The sequence below is a fragment of the Vitis riparia genome, chromosome 14 (assembly GCF_004353265.1).
Source record: "Vitis riparia cultivar Riparia Gloire de Montpellier isolate 1030 chromosome 14, EGFV_Vit.rip_1.0, whole genome shotgun sequence".
In the NCBI taxonomy this organism is placed as follows: Eukaryota; Viridiplantae; Streptophyta; class Magnoliopsida; order Vitales; family Vitaceae; genus Vitis; species Vitis riparia.
Window position 1 is genome coordinate 15,222,274 of NC_048444.1, and position 6,000 is coordinate 15,228,273.

Here is a 6,000-nt window from a genome sequence, read left to right on the forward strand (position 1 = left end):
AAAAAAGAATCAGTTTATTTTCTTAATTTCATTTGTATTCAATTTTCAAAAAAGCTATTTACAATTATTGTATCATAAGAACTTATTACGAAATTTCAATTTGGGCACAAAAATTATTTTTACTTGCTTTTATTGGAAAATAATGAATTTTAACAATTTTATTTACAAAAGTATTTAGATTCATTTTCATTTAAAAAAGTGATTTTTACAAATTATTTAAAATGACATAACTTTATTTGCAAAAGAAATTTTAATTAAAAAAAAAAACAAAGATTTAAATCCTCTATTTCTAAAAAACACTTTTAATCCCATTTTAATTAAAAAAAAAAGAATTCATTTGAAAAAATATTTTTAGACAATTTTATTAAAAATTAATTTTTGGGACAACTTTATTTACAAAACAATTTTTTTGGACAATTTTTATTAAACAAAGAAATTTTTGGACAATGTTATTAAAAACAATTTTTCGAATTCTATTAAAAACAATTTTTTTTTTGGATTTTTCTAAATGCATTTTTCTGAATTTTTATAAATAATAAAAAAATTTCTTTTATTAAAAATAATATTTTAAAATTATTGTTTTATCAAAACATATTTACTGAATTCTTCATTTCATTTAAACAAAATTTCTATTTTGTTCGATGTTCAATTCTGTACACACCCAATAAATACATACAAACGAATATTTACACGAACTAATAAAAATAAAACCAAATAAAAGTGAGAAATAAAATATGTACCCAAATAAACTTACAATAAGCTCTACGTGTCATCAATTCGTACTCAGCCAACAAGATTGCAGAGTGGGTCCATGCAAAAACAAGAATAACACAAATGTAAATATCCAAAAATATGTAGAGTCCAAAATAATTATTCAAGTTTCAAATTAGCTCAATAAATTTCAAAAATGGGCCCAAATTAACAAATATAGCCCAATAAAAAGTATCTCACATGTCATAAGCCCTAATCTAAAATTTTCAAATTAATAGCTAAAATATAAGCTCAATTAATCAAACCCAAAACATGATAAATTAAAATAAATCTCATTAAACCTAAATTTAATATTCCATAATCCAAGCCTAATTTAATATGCATCATAATTATCCCATGTCCAAATTAAATAATTCAAATGGGCCAAGCTCATATCAAATATTCAAATCATCCAACAAATTTTACCCACATTATGGGCCCAAAATTCACATCAATTAAGAAGCCCACATTAATAATACACATGACCAAAGAAAATAATATCTCAAGCCCAATCCAATAAGCCCAAACAAATAACCAATTACCAATAAGCCCACATGAATAATACACATGGTCAAAGGAAATAACATTTAAAGCCAAACCCAATAAGCCCAAACAAATAACCCATAAGCAATAAGCCCAAGTTCAAATAAAATAAATAATATGCTATTGATATAATCCAAATATCTCAAATTAATCACCAAATGCAATATACCCACAAACCCAAATTAACAAATTTCAAATTAATTCACCAACAATAAATTAACCTAAATTACATATTAATCGAATAATTCAAATTTTATAAACTACAATTGCTATTAAAATCAAATCAAGAAAGATAAAGAAAAGAAAAAAAATAGTAATAATAACAATAAAAATGGAAAATGAGTGATATGGGAAAGTGAGAGAGTGAGAGAAAAAGGGAGGAGGTTGCAGATCGATAGGGGGTCGCCGGCGACCGACCAGTGACTTTGCCGGTGGCAATGGGTAGCTTTTTGGAAACAAAAATAAAATAAAATAAAGATAAATAAATATAAATAAATAAATAAAATGGGAGAAAATGGGGATGAAGGGGGCGCCAAAAAAGGCACTGGCGTCATGCCTCCAACAGTGTGAGAGTTTAAGGAGTGAAATAGAAAATAATAATAATAATAAATAAATAAATCAAAATAAAAATGGAAGAAAGGAGTTGGGGGATGGGCAGCCGAGTGTGCTGATGGGGGAGAGAAGAGAAAAGCAAAAAAATGGGAGGGAGGAAATGAGGAGATGGGCCGGCTGTGAATAAGAGTCCGGAATAGGGAGTTGCAGAGATGGAGTGAATGAAGAGGGAATGGAAAAAAAATGGGGGGCCGACTTTTTAGGAATGGGTAAAGGGAGAGGAGAGAAAAGAAAAAAATGGAGCCCAAAAAAACCCTTTGGCCTTCCTGAGTTTTTTTTTTTTCGGGTTGTCCAGAGTAGTAGCCCGGGGGAAAGAAGAAGAAGGGCGAGAAAAAGAAAAAAAATGAGGGGGAAAATGGCGGCCGTCCTTGGGAATTGGGAGGGAAAAATCTCAAAAAGAAAGTGGGAGAAAGTGAAGAGGCCAAATGGGAAGAGTGTTGCCGGGAGAAAAGAAAAGAAAAAAAAAAAATTGGAAAAGCCATGGGGTCGCCGTCCACCTTGCATTGGGAATGGGGAGGAAGAAATAAATAAAAAAAGGAAAAAGCAATGATGAAGAGTGGAAATGGAAGAAGAATGGATAGGGAAGTGAGAAAAAAAATTGAGGGAAAAATAATGAATGAAAATAGGGAAGGTGACATGGGGGGTATGGATGAGAGAAAGAGAGTGGGTGGTGGGGTAGATGGGGAATGGAAGAAGAGAGAGGAGAGAGAAAATAAAAAATAAAAAAAATAAAAAAATAAGATAAAAAAATATAATGTAATATAATAACAAATAAAAATAAAAATAAAATAATTTACAAAATAATAAAAACTAAGAATTAAAGGGTGAGTGGGCCAAAAAAATACATGTAATCGGGATTTAAAATTGGGCTCAAAATTAATATAAAAATAAAATTGGGACAAATTTTGGGGTTTACATGCCCTTTAAGAAACCTAAAATCATCTCTATTTTTAAGTTTGAGAATTTGAATTTAGATGTTTGTCAACCCATATTTTTCATGTGGGTTTTTATTTGGTGATGAGATTGATTTTTATTTGTAGAAAATGATATTTACAAATTAAAGTGGTTACTTATTTTTGCTTATTTTTAGAAAGAAAAAACTTAGATGGTGTTTGTTTTTTTACTCAATTCTAAATAGAATTTAAAACTAAATAATGTTTAGTAGTGTTATGTATTAGGTTGTTTATTTCTATAATATTTTATTTTTATTAAGTATTAAAAAGAAAGGAAAAACTAATATGTTACTTTTTCTGTTAAAAAACAACAAAATATTTTAGTTTTTTCTATTCAACAAAAAATTTATAATAAGTTATGAAAAATAGAAAAACAAACAATTTAAAGTTTTAAAGCAAATTACTTTAAGTAAAAAGTTAAAAAAACAGACACTCTTTTAGGTAGTATTTGTTTTTTATATCCACTTAATTTTAAACAGAATTTTAATGCTTAATAGTATTAAGTATTAAGTTGTTTATTTTTTAATATTTTATTTCTATTAAGTATTAAAAAGTAAAGAAAAACCAACATATTAATTTTTCTATTTAGAAAAAGCCAAATGTTTTGTTTTTTTTTTATTCAGTAAAAAGATTATATTAAGTCATGACAAAATAGAGAAAAAATCAATGTTTTCAGAACCGGACCGGTCATTGAACTGGAAAAGTTACTGGTTTACGGTTCACTGGTCGGACCAGCGGTCAAATCGGTGATGTCATAGATATATATATATATATATATATATATATATATATATATATATATATATATATATATATATTTTTTTTTTTATTTTATATATTATTAATGGGACGAAGATGATAATTATTTTGAATAAACGAGACGGAGTTGGGATGGGGGTGACCCGTCCTAAACCCCTCCCTGTTGCCATCCTTAGTTGTATTTTGGCTATTTTATATTATGTTCATTTATTAATTTATTTGTTTCATTTCAATAAGTTATTTTTTTATTGTTTTATTTTTATTCTTGTTTCTTGTTTCCATTAGTAAAATATGTAAATAAAAATGAAAAATTGATTTTTTTCTTTATTTTTTAAATATAAACAAAAATCATTTTTTCGATAAATGGCTAATGTCACTTTGAATATCAATTTTTGAAATAAAAATACACCTATTTTTTAAAAATAGTAAAAATTACAAAAGAAACCGTTTAAACTAATAATTGTAGAATCTCCTTTTTTTTTTTTTTTTAAATATATATATAATAATTCTTTCCTTAATTAATCAAACCACAAGAAATAAAAAATCATTAAAACCTATAGAGTTTTTTTTTTTAAATTATTTTTTCTTATATTTTTAATAAAGCTTTTTCAAGATAAGATTTTTTTTAGTAAGTTGTAAAATCATCTTCCTAAACTAAAAATATTAAATCATTTTTTCTAATAAAAATTGTAAATAAAAGCTTTTAAATAAAGTTGGATTGAGATGTCTTTAATAAACAAAATGTGTAAATTTTTTAATAAATATAAAATTTGCAAAATCTCTTTTCTTAAAATAAAAATTTGATTGAAATATCCTCTTGTAAACAAAAATGATAAAAATCCTTTTTTCATAAAGCATAAACTAAAATCCATTTTTAGATAGGTTCGTAAACTATATTATTATTATTTTTTAAAAGACAAAATTCTTTTACTATTATTATTTTAAATGCAAAATTATTTTTAGATAAAATTTTAAAATAATAAAAAAAGTTCTTTTAAATCAAATTTTAGCAAAAATTCATTTTTTAGGTAACATTGTGAATTTTTTAAAAATCGATTCATTATTTACTTATTTATTTGATCAAAATTATAATTTTTTTTTTAACTTTAAAAGAATGAAAAATTCTTTTGGAAATATAAAATTCTTTTCTTAAAATTGTAAATAAAAGTAATTTTTTTAATATGGTTAAACACAATTATGAAAATATATTTTTTAAGTAAAAATTCCAATTGGAATATGTTTTTTTTTTCTTTTCTTTTTTGAATAAAATTATGCAAATCAATTTTTTTTTAATAGAAAAAAGGAATAAAAACATTTTCTCATTTTATTTTTAATAAATTTGAACTTTTTAAAATAATAAAGTTGAAATCTTTTTAATAAAACCCAAATAATTTGCAAACTTAATAAAATTGAGAAAGCCTTTTTTAAACCAAACATAGAGAATTTCTTTTTAATAATTAAAAAAAAATCAAATTAAAGATAAAATAAATCATTTTTCTTAAAATTTGAAAAGCATTGATTTCTCTTTTGTAAAAATCATTTTTCTATCCAATCTTTTTTTACCAATATATTTGAATTGAGTTTTAATACTTCTGTAAATAAAATTGAGTTGAAATATATGTTGTAGATAAATTTGTAAAAAAAAAAAAATATTTTTAAAAATTACTTTTCTTAAACAAAAAAATTAAAATCCTTTTATAAATAAAATTGTAACAATTCTCTTCATCACGACGTAAATAAAATAATTTTTCTATAAATAAAAATCAAATTCACTTTTTTTTATTTGTTTTCAATAAATTCTTTTTAGTAACAATACAAGTAAATAACTTCCTCAAAAATTTAATACAATTAAAATTGAATCAAATGACTTGTTGAAAATAAAACAAATTTATATATATATATATATATATATATATATATATATATATATATATATATATATATATATATATATAAATTGAAGTCATTCATTTGAAATTATTTTTAATTTAAAATATTGTTTTTTAAATCCATTTAATGAATCAATTTGCTTAATTCTCTTGTCATTTGTCTTGTATATTATAATATACTTTTATGATTATTTTCTTGTACATTGATTTGTATCCTTAATCTTGGTACCATGATTAATTAATTAATTATCATAATTCCCTCAATTTGTTTAGTAGAAGGCGTAGGTATATGGGCTTAGAGGGGTGTTGTAACTTTTCATCGTATCTTCCAGATAGGTAACTTGACCTTTGAATTTAGACTCAATTTTTGCATACATAACTTTTCCAAATAAGCAGTAATATAGGGTTTTCTTTCTTATTTTATTTTCCATTTTAAAAATAAACTAAAATAAGTGGTGACTCAAACTTTTTTAAAAAAGATCGAATTTTCACAA